Source organism: Anabrus simplex, chromosome 1 (assembly GCF_040414725.1).
Source record: "Anabrus simplex isolate iqAnaSimp1 chromosome 1, ASM4041472v1, whole genome shotgun sequence".
NCBI classification, from domain to species: Eukaryota; Metazoa; Arthropoda; class Insecta; order Orthoptera; family Tettigoniidae; genus Anabrus; species Anabrus simplex.
Window position 1 is genome coordinate 1,780,986,116 of NC_090265.1, and position 20,896 is coordinate 1,781,007,011.

General features: G+C 39.7%; 1 long non-coding RNA gene across 1 annotated transcript; it reads left to right on the plus strand.

The window, feature by feature from the left end:
* The first annotated feature begins 810 nt into the window (after nt 1–810).
* Nucleotides 811–16,968, plus strand: LOC137502729 (uncharacterized). Its single transcript, XR_011018853.1, has 2 exons — nt 811–1,150; nt 16,765–16,968. It is a non-coding gene; the product is annotated as an uncharacterized lncRNA (long non-coding RNA).
* The last annotated feature ends 3,928 nt before the right edge of the window (nt 16,969–20,896 follow it).

A 20,896-nucleotide genomic window follows, 5' to 3' on the forward strand; every position in this document is an offset into this window, starting at 1 on the left:
CTAGCGCGGGCAGTTCAAACGGGAAAATGGAGGTGAAAATTATATCGTAAGTAACAAAAAAATGATTTTTGTTGGAAGAAAAATAGCATGATCCCTGGACCAGTAATTATATTAATTAATGAGTTATGGGCATAATTCAACAACTCGCTCCACCAAGTAACAACAAACAAAGCAAAGTAAAGAAGTTCAAAGAAGTCAAGTGAGCAAAGACTTCACACACAGAAGTGTTACCGTACAAGAACAAAAGCCATACTGCAGCGCTATGACGTAGTAGAATTCATAGTCGTAATGTAGCAAAGTATGTGTATATAAATAGTGATAATGGTATTTATGAATTTACCGTTCATTATGTTCTTAATTTGCGTAAAAGCTATTATTATCCTCCCTTTGGAACAAAATTTGTAACAAAATTTTATTGATACGATTCGTTCACCCACCCCAATGTTTATTTATTTATTTATTTATTTATTTATTTATTTATTTATTTACCTAACCTAGCGTTCTAAGAATATCGCATCTGCCTTTCACACAGAGGACCTGGATCGAGTCTAGTTGTAACGGCACTCTACCCTTATTACGTGATTCGCAAAGAATAGGATCAGTGGTCCCGCTAATAAAGGAAGTAGCCGGGATGAGTGGTTCAGACGGTTAAGGCGCTGGCCTTCTAACCCCAACTTGGCAGGTTCGATCCTGGCTCAGTCCGGTGGTATTTGAAGGTGCTCAAATACGACAGCCCCGTGTCGGTAGATTTACTGGCACGTAAAAGAACTCCTGCGGGACTAAATTCCGGCACCTCGGTGTCTCCAAAGACCTTAAAAAGTAGTTAGTGGGACGTAAAACAAATAACATTATTAATAAAGGAAGTAGGAAAGGAAGATCGGTCGTACTTTGTACACGAATTACGTTGCTTTACAAACATAATGTAATGTTATACAAATGCATGAACTTGTCTTAAACACTGAATTGAAATGTTTCATGTTGGAAGTAATACGAATCATTCTTTTTTTTCTTCAGGACTGTAACGGGGACGGCTCTATCAATTGTGATGATTATGCGATGATTCACCACAATGGCGGTTTCTCATGTGGAAACCCACTCTCGGCGAACTTCGCTAGAGTATATTACGGATGTCGACCTCCACTGACAGAAGGTGAGCATAATTAATTATGAAATTATTTTATAATTCAGCATATGCCAAACTGATTGTTACCAACTCTTCATGGGTTGAGTACATTTGCATCTATCTGTAACAAACTGAGATTGACATATCTAAGGCATTCGATAGGGGAGATCATGGGAGATTATTGGCAAAAATGAGTGCAATTGGTCTAGAAGAAAGCGTGACTCAATGGGTGGCTATACTTCTAGAAAATAAAACTCAGAGGATTAGAGTAGGCGAAGCTTTATCTGACACTGTTATAATTAAGAGGGGAATTCCTCAAGGCAGTATTATTGGACCTTATGTTTCTTATATATATGTCAATTGTAACTTTTTGATGATAATAATAAATAAAATCATGAATAAAATATATAACTAAAATTACTCAAAAACTTAATAAAATTAATAAGCATAATTAACCGAAATGTCCGTAGTATGGGCGCCAGAGTTCACCAGAATGGATCCCTCGAATTTAGATAAGAGCATGATAAACTGTATATCCCAGGGCGTGTACATAATGCTGCGTACTGGTACATCTGCTGCAGGCCTTACCTAACCTCCTGAAAACGACTAATTAGGTAGGAACTGCACCTAGGTTCATCAATAACACTGATTCTAAAATAGCTAACTATATTCTGAACAAATTCCGTGCATGAGCACCTCATCAACATACAACATTATACATATAATACACACATAAAATATTGCTGGAAGACTCCATATTTACAACAACAACAATAATGAAAATCGTGGGAAAACGGAAGCGAGAACTAAGCTACCATTTGTAGATAGTCCGATGAACAACGTACATGTATGAAGATAAATACCCTTCACTGTCTCTATATCAATTCGACTTACCGATTCTCATAATCGGCAGTTATCACATCACACAGATACTGTACCTTGTACTACTGTGTTCACATATTTTAACACTTGTTGTAAAGATATATACACACGTCTGTCGATCCTCAACATAAATTATGGAAAGTCTGAGATAGCTTTCACCATCATATAATGCCAGACCTCCACAAGTACAACAACACTTAATGCGTGCGCCCTCCACAATTTGTTGATCAGCAACTTTCCACGAACGTTTGAAGTCCACTCCATTGCAGCCGTGTCACTCCAGTACCGTGTATCAGCACTACTTCCTTCTCGTACAGTGCCTCAGTTGTAGTTCTCTTATACAGTGTCACTGGTTGTAGTTACCTTCAATCAATCAATCAATCAATCAATCAATCAATCAATCAATCAATCAATCAATCAATCAATCAATCAATCAATCAATCAATCAATCAATCAATCAATCAATACTGATCTGCATTTAAAGCAGTCGCCCAGGTGGCAGATTCCCTATCTGTTGCTTTCTTAGCCTTTTCCGAAATGATTTCAAAGAAATTGGAAATTTATTGAACATCTCCCTTGGTAAGTTATTCCAATCCCTAACTCCCCTTCCTATAAATGAATATTTGCCCCAGTTTGTCCTCTTGAATTCCAACTTTATCTTCATATTGTGATCTTTCCTACTTTTATAAACGCAATTCAAACCTATTCGTCTACTAATGTCATTCCACGCAATCTCTCCGCTGACAGCTCGGAACATACCACTTAGTCGAGCAGCTCTTCTTCTTTCTCTCAATTATTCCCAACCCAAACACTGCAACATTTTTGTAACGCTACTTTTTTGTCGGAAATCACCCAGAACAAATCGAGCTGCTTTTCTTTGGATTTTTTCCAGTTCTTGAATCAGGTAATCCTGGTGAGGGTCCCATACACTGGAACCATACTCTAGTTGGGGTCTTACCGGAGACTTATATGCACTCTCCTTTACATCCTTACTACAACCCCTAAACACCCTCATAACCATGTGTAGAGATTGGTACCCTTTATTTACAATCCCATTTATGTGATTACCCCAGTGAAGATCTTTCCTTATATTAACACCTAGATACTTACAATGATCCCCAAAAGGAACTTTCACCCCATCAACGCAGTAATTAAAACTGAGAGGACTTTTCCTATTTGTGAAACTCACAACCTGACTTTTAGCCCCGTTTATCAACATACCATTGCCTGCTGTCCATCTCACAACATTTTCGAGGTCACGTTGCAGTTGCTCACAATCTTGTAACTTATTTATCACTCTATAGAGAATAACATCATCCGCAAAAAGCCTTACCTCCGATTCCACTCCTTTACTCATATCATTTATATATATAAGAAAACATAAAGGTCCGATAACACTGCCCTGAGGACTCCCCTCTCAACTATTACAGGGTCAGACAAAGCTTCACTTACTCTAACTCTCTGAGACCTATTTTCTAGAAATATAGCAACCCATTCAGTCACTCTTTTGTCTAGTCCAATTGCACTCATTTTTGTCAGTAGTCTCCCATGATCCACCCTATCAAATGCTTTAGACATGTCAATCGCGATACAGTCCATTTGACCTCCAGAATCCAAGATATCTGCTATATCTTGCTGGAATCCTACAAGTTGAGCTTCAGTGAAATAATCTTTCCTAAAACCGAATTGCCTTCTATCGAACCAGTTATTAATTTCACAAACATGTCTAATATAATCAGAAAGAATGCCTTCCCAAAGCTTACATACAATGCATGTCAAACTTACTGGCCTGCAATTTTTTCTCGTTCCTTTACAATCCCCCCGGCTGCCGCCGTATGATCAACCTTTATAGACATTAACATCCTCCTCCTCTCAGATGATACGTCTGGATTGGTGCTTGCCAGCCAATCATGAGTGAACCTCTTGTCAAGACATTCCCTGAACTTCTCCTTTCTCCCAAGAGATAAACAAACTCCGGGGTATATTCCATGAGTCACCAAACTTTCCTAATACAACAACAAGCTCATCTCATCAGGCTGGGATATATACATGACTCATTGAATATCCGGACACAAGTACATCACAACAAACACTGGGGTATCCACATGACTCAACCAAATTACCAGAGTTATTAAAGCAATGTTTTCCCACTCGTGCAAAACAAATTACTCATACCTACATATGTGGATATCTTCCAGCTTACCAATATAAATGGGAAAATATACAAATGAAATACTGATAATAATAATGGCAATAATAATAATAATAATAATAATAAATCGAATACTGACAATAATATCTCTAACTTCTACATATAATTCGGGGGTGTGATATATGTACTATCACACAATGATGTGAGTAAAAAAGTGGAATCAGAGATAGTTTAGTTTAGTAATGTTTTATTTTACCTGGCAAGATTAAGGCCTTCAGGCCTTCTCTTCCATCTAACCAGGAACTGAAATATACATATGTTGCATTGTATTACAATAACTACGTCTAATACAAATTAAATTAATAATAATGCAAGAATGGTGAGATTACATTAAGATGAAATGAATTAAGATTAAATTAATACATTAAGATTAAGTTAAGATTAAATTAAGATTAAATAAATCAGACATAAAAAGGGATAAATTCTTAAAACTAATATCCTACATGTAAAAAAAAAGGCAGTACATAACATTTGATTTTAAAGACAAATCGGATAAAAATTTTAGACTCTCTACCAGGACATCCATAACAATAGAATGGTTGTAAGTAGCAGCATCAAGTTTACAGATGATCCTTACTGGTGCATAAAATGTCTCCAAAGTGCTTCCTTGAAAGTGTGAATAGCGCTTAACCCCCTGATATTTTCGGGAAGGAGGTTCCACTCACGGCAGGCAATTACTGTGAATGATTTATCATAGATGGCAGTTCTGTGGGTAGGTAAAGCAAGGATGGAATTATTAGTGGATCTGGTGTTAAGACTGTGATAAGAGGATAAGTATTTGAAATATGAAGTAAGGTAAAATGGTTGTGAAGAATGAAGTATTTTATGGAGATGGCATAGGGAATGCACAGTGCGACGGATCTCTAGTCGGGGCCAAGATAGATGGTTATATGAAGGAGTTACGTGGTCATAGTACCGTAGGTTACAGACGTATCTCACACAAGCATTTTGACCACGTTGTAATCTGCTCAATAACTTGCCTCGAGCGTCTCTATAAATCGCGTCACAATAGTCGAAATGAGGGAAAACCAGACTTTCTACCAACATTTTTTTTAGTTTTTCAGGAAATAAGTATTTATACCCGCGCAGCATGTGCAATGCAGAGAATATTTTCTGGGTGATGTTCGTGATATGCGTTTTCCATGACATGTCATCATCGAAAGTAATGCCTAGGACTTTTACTGATGACGTGAATGGTATGTTAGTATTACACAACCTTATAGATGGAATCTCTGGTCGATTGACCTTCGTGAGTAGTTTTGGGTATCCAAGGATGATGGCTTGCGTTTTAGCTGGGTTTAACCTAAGCCCACATCTCAAAGACCAAGAAGAAAATGATGTTAGATCCTGATTGATTTTGTCTATGGCGGAAAGTATTAGATTTGGAGATGTATGGAGGTACATTTGTACATCATCAGCATAAATATGGTATTTGCAATGCGTTAGGTTTTGGGAGACATCATTAATGTAAATGGAAAAAAGAAGGGGTCCTAACACTGACCCTTGGGGCACACCACACTGCACAGACCGCCAAGTTGATTTGTTTATTCTATCTGTAACACACTGCCGACGGCCATGCAGGTAGGAATGCAACCAAAGGAGGGCGCTGTCCGAGAAATGGAGGGAATACAATTTCGAGAGCAAGATGTCAATGTCAACAGAGTCAAAAGCTTTGCTCAAATCTAAGAGTATTAAAACTGTCACTTCCTTGTTGTCCATAGCTTCTCGGATGTCTTCTGTGACCTTCAGTAGTGCCGTTGTAGTACTGTGTGCTTGACGAAAACCAGATTGTAGTGGGTCAAATAAGTTGTAAGTCGTCATGTAGTCTGTTATTTGTCTATGAGCGATGAACTCTAGCGCTTTGGATAAAGCAGAAAGTATGCAGATGGCTCTGTAGTCAGATGGTTCAGAAGGGGAAGCTACTTTTTTTAGAGGACGTATAATGCCCGCTTTCCATATTTCGGGAAATGTGCTGTCTACAAGGGAAGAGTTAAATATGTTAATTAGTGCAGGTAATATCACACCCAGAATAATTTTTATCATCTCTATTCCTATCCTGTCATTTCCTTTTGCCGTTGATGTTATCCGATTTATAGCAAACCTGACTTGTGAGTGGGTTGCTGGACGGAAGTAGAAGTTTTCTCTATCTGTTCGCGTCTTTGCATAATTCCCGTCTAGAACTTCCTGTTTCAGCGCTGCATTTAATGTGCAGTTAGATGAAAAATGATCGTTCAGTTTTTCCAAGGGTATATTTATTTCGTCATCGTCTCGTCCTTTGGTAATTCCAAAGCTCTTTATGGATTTCCACAACACAGCTGTTGAAACATTTGGTTGAATTAAACTGTGGGCGTGTCGTAGTTTCGCATTTCTAATCTGTTGGGCCGTAGCGTTTCTCAGCCTCTTATAGTTCAGTAGATTGTCAGGAGTGCAATGTTTCTTAACTCGTCTATAAGTAGCATCGCGTTCAGCCATTAGTGCTCTAATCTCATCTGAGAGCCAGGGAGCTGGCTTCCGCGTAACTCGAGCCTTCTTTTCAGGGGCGTGTCTATCATACAGTTCAGTCATATGTTGATTGAAGAGAGTTACTTTGTCATTTATGTCTTTAAGTTTAAATATGTCATGCCATGGCACTGCAACTGCGTCTTGTAAAAGTTTAATCTTATCAATTCTTCGTAGATCTCTATATGAAATTATTTTCGATTTGAACTTGGGACTTTTAATAGAATAGGCCATAAATATAGCATCATGTCGCGATATACCCGGGACACTAATTTGACCGTGATGAAGAACTAATTCAGGTTGGTTAGTGGCAATGAGATCAATTAAGGTGTGTGATGTGTCTGTGTGATGTGTAGCGTTGAGAGGGAGAAACGTTAAATTGCAAGCTTTAAATGATGTTAAAAGTTGGGTTGTCTGAGGAGAGTTAGGTTCAAGAAGGTTTATGTTAAAGTCGCCCATTATAATTATATTTGAGTAATCAGTGACTAAATCTTGTATTTGAGTCTCTAGATCGCATAAAAAACCCGCTTTCGGTGGCTTATATACTACACCCAGAAGACATTTAACTTCACTCACAGTTATTTCCAGGAACATGAACTCAGGTTTTCGCTCGTACGGACCTGGAGACCTACAGATTATTTTAGGGCGTAAGCTGGTCATAACATACGCAGCGGTACCCCCGGAGGGCTTATTTAATCTGTCGGATCTAAGAAATGTATAACCCGCCAGCTGCAGTCTTTCTATTGCGTGATGTGGTTTTAACCAAGATTCAGAGATTAATATTGCGTGGAAACTGGGAGGCATAAATAGGGCTTTTATTTCGTCCATTCGCTCCTCCGCAAGGAGACTTTGAGCGTTTATATGGCAAATTTTTAAAGCATTACTGTACGGAGAAAGCTGGTGGTTAATGATGTCCCTTGTCGACTGGGAATGGCAAGAAAGCTCAGATGACAATAGGTGTATGTTGCCTGCACAGCTGGTTCCAGCGACATTGGGGGAGGGTGGAGTAAGTGAAAGGTTTTGAGGAATGTTTGCAAGGAAGAGGGGAGCCTGTTCGTTTGTCTCAAGTTCGTTATCAGGGGGACTGTAAATTACGTTGTTCTCCGTTATGTTGGAGATGAATATGACAATAATGGGAATGAAATGGAAATAACAATTTACAGCGATCAATACGATAATGGCAATGTGTCAATAATGTAAGTGGAAATAAACACGACAAAAATAAGGCACTGAACCCAGTCTACCGCTACTAACACCAATCTACCACTACGGCAAGCAAAAGTAAGCTATATTACTAATTACGTTCTAATAGAGAGTTAAAGTTAAAAATTACGGTATACTACAAGGTTAACTCTAAAATTAAACTACAATAGAAAGTAACAAAATGTTGTGATCATTTCTCCCGCATATCACTTTAGTTCATTTAACTGTTCCATAGTGCACACTTTAAACTTATTTGATCCTATTTTTATATTGATTACTCCATCAATGCTCCATACCTGGCGTACACCGAACCTCGAAATTGCCTCCTTGAGGACTGCGAGTCTTGTTGCAGTCAGATCCTCTCTTATTGTGACCGCCGTTCCCTTAAGGCCTCTTTTCTTGTGGAAGATTTCACTCCGCTTACGGTAGGAAACGAATTTCACTATCAGAGGTCGTGGCTTCGCACCCAGTCGTCTTCCAATGCGATGGCTCCTGTCAATGTCCCGAAGGTCAAGGTCGACACCAAGATCTCTTGCGATGCTTATTGCGATGACATCGGGATCTTCCCCTTCCTTTTCCGGAATGCCGAAAATACGAATACTTTGCCGGCGCTGGTATTGCTCCAGTTCATCTTGCTTGTTTTTAAAGTCGCTTTTAATTTTTACAAGTTCCTTGTCCTTAGCCTGAAGCTGATCTTGTAATAGTTTGACGCTTTCCTTGTATTCCGCTCTTAGTTCCTGGAGCTGCAACATTAGGGGCTGTAACTGTTCGGCTACGGCTACGGCTACGGCCTGCTTAACGAGTTCTTGTATGCTGGCGCCATGCGGCGGGCTGGCTTGGGGAAGCTTCTTAGGAGCCATTATGACAACTTAGTAGTATAACACTGATAGTTTACTGTAGTTAGCTGCACACGTTGAACTTCAGCACGAATGTAATAACGTCTTTATCACTTCAAGCACGTTGAACTTCAGCACGAATGTAATTCTTTATCACTTCAAGCACTATATCACCTGCAATTTACAATTTTTGCGAGAGAAAGTTTGCGCGCGACTAGCATGCGAGAAAGGGAGACAAGCTGCTCATCTGAGTAGTATGTTCCGAGCTGTCAGTGGTAAGATGGCGTGGAAGGACATTAGTAGAAATATAAGTTTGAGCACTGTTTTAAACGTAGCGAGGATAACAATATGAAGATAAAGTTGATAGCAAATTGGAGAAAATATTCCTTTGTAGGGAGGAGAGTTAGGGATTGGAATAACTCTCCATGGGAGATTCTTTGCGATGATTTAAGAAAAGGCTAGTAAAACAAAAGATTGGGAATTTGCCACCTGGGCGACTTCCCTAAATGCAGATCAGTAGTGATTGATTGATTGATTGATTGATTGATTGATTGATTGATTGATTGATTGATTGATTGATTGATTGATTGATTGATTGATTGATTGATTTACTGTTACCAACTGTTCCTTGGTTCACTATTATAGTATCTATCTGCAACAAACTCATTGTACCAACTGTTCCTTGGTTCAGTATTTTACCATCAGGTTGTTGTTGTTGTTGTTGTTGTTGTTGTTGTTGTTGTTGTTTGAGTCACCAGTCCGTAGACTGGTTTGATGCAGGCTCCGTGCCACCCTATCCTGTGCTGCATCCTACATCTGCTCTGATCTGCTTGTCATATTCATACCTTGGTCTACCCCTACCGTTCTTACCACCTACACTTCCTTCACAAACCAACTGCACAAGTCCTGGGTGTCTTAATATGTATTCTATCATTCTATCTCTTCTTCTCATCAAATTTAGCCACAACGCTCTCCTGTCACCAATTCGATTCAGTATCTCTTTATTCGTGATTCGATCTACCCATCTCACCTTCAGAATTCTTCTGTAACACCACATTTCAAAAGCTTCAATTCTCTTTCTTTCTGAGCTTGTTATCGTCCATGTTTCACTTCCATACAATGCCACGCTCCACACGAAAGTCTTCAAAACATTTTTCTAATTCCTATATCAATGTTCAAAGTGAGCAAATTTCTTTTCTTAAGAGAGTCCGTCCTTGCTTGTGCTAGTCTGCATTTTATGTCCTTAATTCTGCCATTGTTAGTTATTTTACTACCCAAGTAACAATATTCATCCACTTCCTTTAAGACTTCATTTCCTAATCTAATATTTCCTGCATCGCCTGACTTCGTACGACTGCACTCCATTACTTTTGTTTTGGACATATTTATTTTCATATTTTACTTCTTATCCAAGACTCTGTCCTTACTATTAAGTAATTTCTCCAAATCTTCTACAGTCTCAGATAAAATAACAATATCATCGGCAAATTTCAGAGTTTTTATTTCCTCTCCTTGAATTGTGATTCCCTTTCCAAATTATTCTTTGATGTCCTTTACTGCCTGTGCTATATAAACATTGAAAATGAGGGGAGACAAACTGCAGCTTTTAAAATTAAGATTATATTTATTTTCAGACATTAAATTTCAACAAAACAACAAGATTTCAGGTACAGAGATGGTTTGGTACAAAAAAGAAAAAGAGAAAAACCTAGAAAAGGTTCGTTAAAATTTGAGCTTCCTATCTACAGAAGTCCTTACATCAATAACGTAGCGTTGAGGCTGGTGGTCAAGGAGACGAATCTCCCATTTTCGTTCTCAGGATATTACACAAATATCTGTTACATTACAAGAAAAGAGCCTCTATGCTCTATAATTCAACCAAATAGACTGCGCTTCCAAACCCTTACAGCCTACTCAAATCAACCTTCAAGATAAGAGATTAGAGTGTCGTTGCTCAACAAAATTTACACCTTCAGGCCTCTCTAGGCGCAACCTACATTTAATAGTTCAAACAGATATCACTGTCTTCAACACTCAACAGTTTAACCACTTAGTAGAAAAGTTTTTACAGGAGTATAGAAATACTCATTCTACCGGCCTTGGTGGGAAGCAACAGGTTCAATTACTGGCCCCAAACTCAAAAATGTATGGAGGCGTACACTTGCGCTCCTTGAAAACAAAGATTAAAACCCTACTTGGGCTTGTGGCCCGACGATGCAGAGGCTAATCCCAAACTACTGAGGTGACTACATGGACAAGTGAAATTACAATTTACAATAGTGAAATCAGTTACAAAATCGTAGTCGCCTCAAGATTAATTGAAGGGGAACTCGAAAGGGTAACGCACTCTCTCCCCTGTTTTCAGTTGAAGTACTTTTGACTTGCTTCAACCTTTACATGAGAAGGAAGAAAGTTTATATTTTAGGAAATTGACTGTTACACAGTTAAAGATTGGAAACCTTCCCCTCGAGTCAGCTTGAGGTGGTAACTACTGATATAAAAATGGTGGCCATTTCCTTATCTGATGTTCTGCCTGCCGATGTACAAGGCCTCCACCTCCTCTCTTAACACACACACTCAGTAACACGACGATCAATAAGACAAGTTAACTCGAAAAGGCGTCAGCTTTTATACCCGAGAGGAAGGTTCGAGAAGGCTCTGGACTAAAACTGGACATACCCTCTCATTTTATTGGACAATTGATAAGTTACAAGAAGCATATGATTGACAGAAAAATAAATACATGAATTTTTCTATTGGTTGAGATCCCAAGTTGGCGGGAAGAGCTGGAAGTGTTACCAACTGTGCTAAACCAAAAAACAAAAGAAATCCAGTCAGTTTAGAAAACCTTAAAATACCACACTACTCTATCACTTTAGAAGTGACATCTGTCGACTAACGTCTCAACTTCTTGCGCTACTTGTTTCAAGTTTTATGTGATGGATAGCGTTCTTCAAGGCGCTTCATTTAAATGCACGGGACTGAGGTGTACCTCCCGGTACAGGGATCACTGTAAGTCTTCTTCTTATTCTTCTTCTTCTTCTGTGAATCTGCCTTGAGATAGTTATCAACGGGACAGCCTCCATGGTTCACTGTCGTGAGCATCTTGCTTCAGTTGTTCATAGCTTCTCCCTTGTTTGACATCTGATAACATTCCAAACCTTCTTCTTCCTCTTCCTTTCCTTTCCTTCCATCTATTTTTCCCTCCATCGCCCTCTGTTGAAGACAATTTCTACGCAGTATGTGACCCAACCAGGATATATTCCTCTTCCTTATCGTTTTCATCTGTTGTCTCTTCTCTCCCGCTTTCCTTAGCACTTCATCATTTCTCACTTTATCTGTCCACTTTTGTCATTCTTCTCCACAACCATATTTCAAAACTTTCCAAATACTTTGTTTCATTCTTTCTTCATATCCATGTTTCAGCTCCATATGATACTAAACTCCACACAAAACACTTTGTGAACCTCTTTCTTAAATCAATAGGGATTGCTTTAAATGTCAAAAGCCCTCTCACCTTTCCGAAGGCTTCTTTCCCATAGATATTCTGCTTCTTATTTATTCTGTACAGCTTCCATTCCATGTCAACAAACTTCTCAAGTATCTGATGACTTTACTTGTTCCAATTTCTTTCCCACTAGTGTTATATTAACAGCAATCTCCACTTTTCCTATTCTCATAACCTTAGACTTCCCAATGTTTATCTTCATTCCAAACTCTTTGCCCACTCTCTCAATATTTTCCAACATGACTTGTAGATCTTTTTCTGATTCCATAATACCGCCACATCGTCTGCGTATTTTATTGTCTTTATTGGTTCTCTTCCCACTACAACGCCTCTTGCTTTTTCCAGGGTCTCCTGTATCCGTTTTTCGACATATATATTGAACAAAGCCGGTGACATGCAACATCCCTCTCTCACTCCTACACCAATATCTTTCAGAATCCTCATCAAAATGCACCAGTTCATTCTGTCAAACGATTTTTTCCCAATCAATGAAACATATATACATTTCCCTATTCACTTCTAACATACTTCCTGCAATCTTCCTTAGGCATTCAATTGCATCTCTGGTTCCTCTTCCCTTTCTAAAACGAAACTGGTCATCTCCCATATTCTCCTCTATTTTCTTTTCTATTCTTCTCAGCACTATTTTGGTTACTGTAAAACTAACTGTTCTATAGCTTTTACATTGTTAAGCATTAAATTTCTTCGGTAAGGGAACCATAATGATCCTAAGAAGATCTTCTGGCCAAATGTCTATATCGTATATTGTGTTCACCAGATTGGTCAGTCTAACTATTCCTCCATTCCCTAAAGACTTTAATGCTTCAGATGGTATCTGGTCGCAGTCCATAGCTTTCCTTTCTTTAGGTCCTGGATTGCCTTCTCCACTTCCCATTTTTCTATGCTTGGTACTCTGGATTCTTCGACGCAATCCTGCTCATCCTCCAGTATCATTTTTCTATGATCAGCTTTATGATCATATAGATCTGTCATATATTACGTCCACACCTCCTTACTTTCTTCTAAACTTGATGTCATCTTAACGTGTTTGTGCATTACTCCTTGTATGCTTATCTTCCTTGGACTTCTCATCAAGCTCCTTGCTGTTCAATACATCTTTTCTATTTTTCCCTCCTTTCCCAACTTTTCTATTTCTTCACATTGGTTTTTCATCCATTCTTCCATGGCCTTGTCAGTTGTCCTTCTCAGTTCATTGTTTAGTTTTCTGTTTTGTATTCTTCCTTCATCTGAGGAGTAATGTTTCCATTTTCTCCGTTCATCCATGTTATCTAACACCTCCTTCGTTATCCATTCCTTTTTTTATTTCGTTTCCTTCCCAATTTACCTACTTCTTCTTCTTCTAAGGTTTTTACTATTGCAGTCCTCATCGTGAGCCATTCCTGTGATTCATCATACTCATTCTCGAGTTTTCCAACTTTTCTTTAGTCCTTCTTATATAAAACACGACATTTTCATTCTTCGGTTTTGTTACGTCCCACTTCCTTCCAGCGTGTTTATTTCTGATATGTTTCAGTCGTGTTATATCTGCCACTAGCAAGTTGTGGTCTGTACTTGTATCTGCCTCAGTGAATGTTTTAGCCATTTTGATGCTGGTTTTGGACCTTTGATTGAGTATAATAAAATATATCTGATATCTGGCTGTATCACCAGGACTCTTCCATGTGCACAGCCTCCGTTCATGGTTCTTAAACCAGGTGTTAGCAATTCGAAGGTCAAGGCTCTTGCAGAAATCAATTAGCTTTTCTCCTCTTTCATTTCTTCTCCCTAAACCGTAATCTCCGACCACATTACTCTGTCCTTCACTTCCCACTACACTATTCCAATCTTCCATCATTACAGTTCTTACTGGACCTTCTCCATTCTCCTCAAACACCTCCTCTATCTGCTCATAAAATCCGTTCTACCTCTTCCTCGTCCGCACCCATTGTAGGCATATATACTTGAATGATCAGTGTATCAACAGGGTCACTCTGTATCTTGATTGCCAGTACCCTATCACTTACAGGCATCACCTTAATTATAATACTATCTAGAACTTTTCTATCCAATGGTCCTACTGCTCCCTGCCTGTGTTCTCTTCCTTTATAAATCATCTTGTAATCTCCAGATACAAGCTCTCCTTCTCCTTCCCACCACAATTCGCATTATCCTAAAATACTGCTATCGTATTTCTCCATTTCCCTCTTCACATTCTGTAGTTTAGCTTTCTCATTCATCGTTCTGACATTCCAGGTACCAATCCTCAACAGTTGAGATGTCTTCTTTTTCCCATTCCGCTCAATCTTCACATCCCATAGTTCTTCTGATACAGCGCCCACCCGGAGATCCGAATGTGGGCGTAGTACTCTTGAATTAAATTTCTTCTCAGGAACAGCCGTACACAGTACATGGATTTTGTCCAGTGGGACTAGGGATACTACAAGAGTCTTTAATGCGGTAGTTTTCCCTTGCCTTCCGCATACTATGCCGTTGACATCCAATAAGTTCATCCGCATTTAGGGGTGATTTCTTACCCCAAGGGCAAGAGGGTGCCCTTTTCTCCACTCGCTCATCCACCCTCCTAGGAGGCTGTTGGCCCTTTATAGAGGGGGTCCACTTATACCAGTGGTCGTCGGGTTTCTTTAAATTGTACTCGTATTAATCCCAGAGTCCAGGGTTGCCTCTTCCGCCATCTCAAACGTACCGAAGTCCACCTTCTCCGCCGTAGATGCCGTTGAGGTCTTCACTCGTAACCCTGAGCTGGCACCCATACCAGATGTTACACACAGGGTCAGTGTGCTCTGGGACTCGCATAGGCAGGGGCGCCACTCCCTGGGTAGGGCTGCCTCCGAAGACGGTACCTACCTGCTACCTGGATAGGTCGTATTAGGGATGTAAAGGAGAGAACATATAAGTCTCTAGTAAGACCACAAATAGAGTATAGTTCCATTGTATGGGACCCTCACCAGGATTACTTGATTCAAGAAGTGGAAATAAAAGCAGTTCGATTTGTTCTGGATGATTTCCGACAAAAGAGTAGCGTTACAAATATGTTGCTAAGTTTGGGCTGGGAAGAGTTGGGAGAAAGGAGATGAGCTGCTCGACTAAGTGGTATGTTCCCAGCTGTCAGTGGAGAGATGGCGTGGAATGACATTAGTAGACGAATAAGTTTGAGTGATGTTTTTAAAAGTAGGAACGATCACAAAAGGAAGATAAGGTTGGAATTCAAGAGGACAAATTAGGGCAAATACTTGTTTATAGGAAGGAAAGTTAGGGATTGGAATTACTTACCAAGGGGGGATGTTCAATAAATTTCCAATTTCTTTGAAATCATTTAAGGAACAGGTAAGCAAGAGATTGGAAATCTGCCACCTGGGCGTCTCCCAAATGCTGATCAGGATTGATTGATTGATTGATTGATTGATTGATTGATTGATTGATTGATTGAATACTTTATGCATGCTTTGTTAGATGTGGTTTGTGTTTGCAGCATATCTACCACGAGATTCTTTATTGCAGAAACTTCGAAATACTTGCTTTCATGTGTAACGTGCCTTGTTGTTCTGATTAACCTTTGTTTTCGCCATAGTAATCTTATTGTATTGCCTTTATTGGCCCACAATCAGTGCAGGAATTACAGTACATTCTCTTAATGCCGCTACAATACTTGCACGTCGTGTTACAATTACTAGCGGATTAGAAATAATCACACCGAGCTCGACAGCTGCAGTCGCTTAAGTGCGGTCTGTATCCAGTATTCGGGAGACAGTAGGTTCGAACCCCACTGTCTGCAGCCCTGAAGATGGTTTTCCGTGGTTTCCCATTTTCACACCAGGCAAATGCCGGGGCTGTACCTTAATTAAGGCCACGGCCGCTTCCTTCCCACTCATAGCCCTTCCCTCTCCCATAGTCGCCATAAGACCTATCTGTGTCGGTGCGACGTAAAGCAACTAGCAAAAAAATGATCAGAGGTGCGGTCATTGGACAAGTGAACCCAGCTCGTGCCGCAGTCCTGAGTATCCAAGCACGTCAATTCAAACGTGCGAGACTTAACGCTTTCTGTAGGTCGCATGAATTATTTTCCGAAAGGAGTGTTTTGACCATTGTATGACCGTTGTATTATTCTTTGTCCATTGATGGTTTGTGAAAAGTTTACATAAGATCCGTGATTCCCCTGTACGTGCCTTTGCCCTGTATGACAAAGTCATCGAGATAAGCGAAACATATTTATCTATCTATCTATCTATCTATCTATCTATCTATCTATCTATCTATCTATCTATCTATCTATTTATCTATTTATCTATCTATCTATATATCTATCTATTTATCTATTTATCTATCTATCTATCTATCTATCTATCTATTTATCTATTTATCTATTTTTCTATCTATCTATTTATCTATCTATTTATCTATTTATCTATTTATTTATTTATTTCAATAAGGTCTCTGTGCACATGACAATAATTACTTTTTCCCTTTGTGTTCTTCTTTTCAGAAGAGGCGTTCCTTTTATCGAACTCTGGGTGAGGCAGATGGTCCTTGGAATATTTTTCTGGAGTGTTCGACCTACAGTTACGCCAGTACAGTACATGCACCAGAAGATATTATTTCCTGCAATTGTCTTTTATTTATTTTCGAAATATTTCTTTTAGTGTGTACTTTAAGGTAAACGTATTAATAAATAATTATTTCAAGGGAACGTAACTGTGTTTAATGTTGAACACATTTTTAACAGATAAAGTGTCGGTCCCCATACTACGAAAAACGTAAAATTAACTGATTTCCTTAAATGTGCCTAAAGTTGAAGGGCTAAAGGGCCCGGAAAGGTTTCAAATTATGAGTCCTGGCCCTATCAAACTTTTTAAAAAAGAACAAATTTCGAAAATTACTTCCAGCCTAAATGCAGTTCCGGGAAAACAGCCGGACTGATGATAATGGTAAAAGATGGAGGAGGCCTGCAGAAGATCGTGAATATTGGGTACAATCGTGAGAGAGTCCAAGGCCCTACAAGGGCTGTAACGCCGAGGAGTAAGTACATATGATGTCTGAATACGTAAACACATTCCCACGTTTGCCACATTCAAACAATAACAACGACCCTGTTATTCACCTTGTTCCCTGTGCATACTCCGCTGACTGGGGCCTGAGTGTGATATTTTCTGACATTCAGCATGCTTTCCACAAAGGAATGCGTTGACATTATCCTCATTTATGGTGAAGCAAGACAAAACCCGTGCGAGGCACTACCAGGAACGATATCACGATAGGCGACACCCGGCTGCTACGGAATTCCGCCGTGTTGGGAAACGCCTCAGGTCAACAGGCGTGATTTCGAAACAGCCACCAGTCCGCGGCAGGCCCGTATCAGTACATATCAGTACAAGAACGAGTGCACGACAGTTGAACAGCCAGCCGTCCATCTGGCGAATACTGCATGAACATAAATTACACCCATACCACCTTGAGCTACACCAAGAACTCCATAGGCGGGATTTCGAAGCTCGAATGGAGTTCTACTGGTGGCTAATAGGCAGGCTGACAATGATACAACATTCGTATCGCACATCTTGTTCTCGGACGAATCGCGCTTCCACAATAATTGGAACGCCAATCGCTACAACATGCACTATTGGAGTACGGAAAATCTTCACTGAGTGCGATAGGCGGCCTATCAAGTACGATGGGGAGTAAATGTGTGGCGTGGAATCTTGGGGTATCATCTGATTGGACCTTATTTATATGAAGGTCATTGGACGGACCCACGCTACCTGCACTTTCTGCGTCAGGAACTCCCACTTCTGCTGGAGGATGTGCCCTTGCACGACCGTTACAAATGTGGTTGCAACAGGATGGAGCTCCACCATATTCGAATTTGCCCGTTTGTAACCATCTGAACGACGGAAATGAATAGGACGAAGATGCCCTGTTCTTGCCGGGCTGAGTGGCTCAGAAGGTTGAGGCGCTGCCCTTCTGACCCCAACTTGGCAGGTTCGATCCTGGCTCAGTCCGGTGGTATTTGATGGTGCTCAAATCCGACAGATTCGTGTCGGTAGATTTACTGGCACGTAAAGGAGCTCCTGCGGGACTAAATTCCGGCAACTCGGCGTCTCCGAAAACCGTAAAAGTAGTTAGTGGGACGTAAATCAAATAACATTAATTATTAAGAAGCCCTGCTCCTTGGCCCGCCAGATCACCGGATTAAACGCCGTTAGAATTCTTCTTGTGGTGACATTTGAAGAACGTCGTTAACCCTCAAGCAGGAGAAAAACCTGACCAGCTCCGGCAACTTATCATGGACCCTTGCCGAATAAGTACACCTGGAATGCTTCAGCGCACAAGACGATCTATTGGATCCCGGGCCCGAATGTGCATAAGCCAGAACGGGCATCACGTCGAGCATTTGCTGCGATAAAACATTGACAGTGCAATTGTGATCTTAGTAGGCCTATTTCCAGTCCGTATGTGTCCGGCCTGCTAACTAATCGGCCCATCTTAGGGCCACAAACACATTCATTCACACGCAGTTTGCATGAAAGTGGGTAGGCCTACTGAACTTACATTACGTGCGGTACGTGTTAAACAACTATTTCGAAAATATCGAACCTTTGTCCCGAAATACCACCTCCCAAATACGCCCTCTCCGCCAGGCCTTTACCAACTTCGCTAAGGAACGCGCACGCGCTCCAGTGTTTAATACGAGCATGATAAATGGCGTTCTATCATGGTGAGGCGATAAATACCAAGATATTCGATTGTGGTGTCTGAGCATACCGGCAGGAAGCAGTGACTCGACTATCGAATGAAAATACTGAATTATTTGATAGTCGTCCACTTGTATCTATTCCTATTGGAAAAGAAGTAAGTAGATTATCCCCATTTTCTTTTATTTTTTACCATTTTCAGGTTTCTGAGATTCATTTTACATCCCATGACATTATCAGGAAACAAGTGTGTATGACGAAGAAACAGGCGCTTGGAAGTCTTAGATTGAATTCCTTATGACCATTATGTAAAATTTATTTTGAGAAAATAACAATTTGGTTGACATAATTGTATAATTTCCCTGTAATAAAGTGACAGTATTTATTATAAACTGCAACTGTTATTGAGTGTACTTACCTATGACCATCTACAAGACCCATCTTCCCAAATTCAGTAATCCTTGAAGAAGCGAGTCTTGCAGGAATTTGTTGAAGTACCCAGTTTACAATGCTGTACTTAGGATACTCGGTTTATACGAGTATTAAATGCACAACGTATTCTATAGCTGTCATAATGGTTCAGAATATCTCTTTTTGTTGACATTCTTCTAAAATAAAAGTATGTACAGTATGTAAACTCCTCGCTGAGTGAATATTCCCATAGGTATTGTACTGGATGTATTCAAATTTTTGGGACGTACAATGGACCTTCTACTTAAGTGATTTGTAGTGGAAAGTAAACCATAAATTACTCGTATGTGAACTGAATACAGTTTGATTAATCAACAAACTCTCATATTCAATACCTTCTTCAGTTATGGCAGATTAACAATATCTAACAACTATTATGAATGTATTAGAGAGTCAAGAGAACATGTTTTATTTTCAGTTATCATTTATTTATTTATTTATTTATTTATTTATTTATTTATTTATTTATTGTGGACATACTGCTTACGTTTAGCCTGCATTATTTTGCGTAAGAAATCTTGATTTGAATATATACTGGAAATCATGTTTTATTTATGTTCTTTGCAGGCGATATTTCGAAAATACTTCATTAGGTTAATTAGCTGCTACATTCTAAATTAAAACATAACATAATTAACAACGTGTGCAAGTGCAACGCTTTTTATTAATTGCTATATAGCAACTTCATGTTGCCTAACGGGAGAATGGTCTCCGTGTAACCACCTGTGATGACGTCACGCTCCTATGCTGTGGCCTTCTCTATCGGTGGTCACGGTACATCACACTTCAAACACACTTCTCCTAGAATTACATAGACCTGACTTACGAATTACGATGCGATCACAAGTTTTAATGATCTCACCTGTTATATTAATACAAAATGTGTGAATATTTCATAATTACAAGGTACGAACGTATCACAACCTTGCATCGCACGGGTCGGACGGAGGAAACAGTTCGCCACATTGTGTGACGTCATCGGAGCTACAGTACGGCCTGTACATCACGAAGGCAGTGGGGTTTAGGAAAGGTAATTCCATGGAAGCTCAACCTGTAGGATTCCAGCAAGATATAGCAGATATCTTGGATTCAGGACGTCAAATGGACTCTATCGCGATTGACTGTATAAAGCATTTGATAGGGTGCATCATGGGAGAAAAGACCTTCATTGGGGTAATCACATAAATATAATTGTAAATAAAGGGTACAGATCTCTGCACTTGTTTATGAGAGTATTTATGGATTGTAGTAAGGTTGTAAAGAAGAGGGCGTATAAGTCTCTGGTAAGACCCCAACTAGAGTATAGTTCCTGTGTAATGGTCCCTTTCTACGATTACTTGATTCGAGAACTGGAAAAATCCAAAGAAAATCAGCTCGATTTGTTCTGGGTGATTCCCAACAAAAGATTAGCGTTACAAGAATGTTGCAAAGTTTGCGCTGGGAAGACCTGGGAAA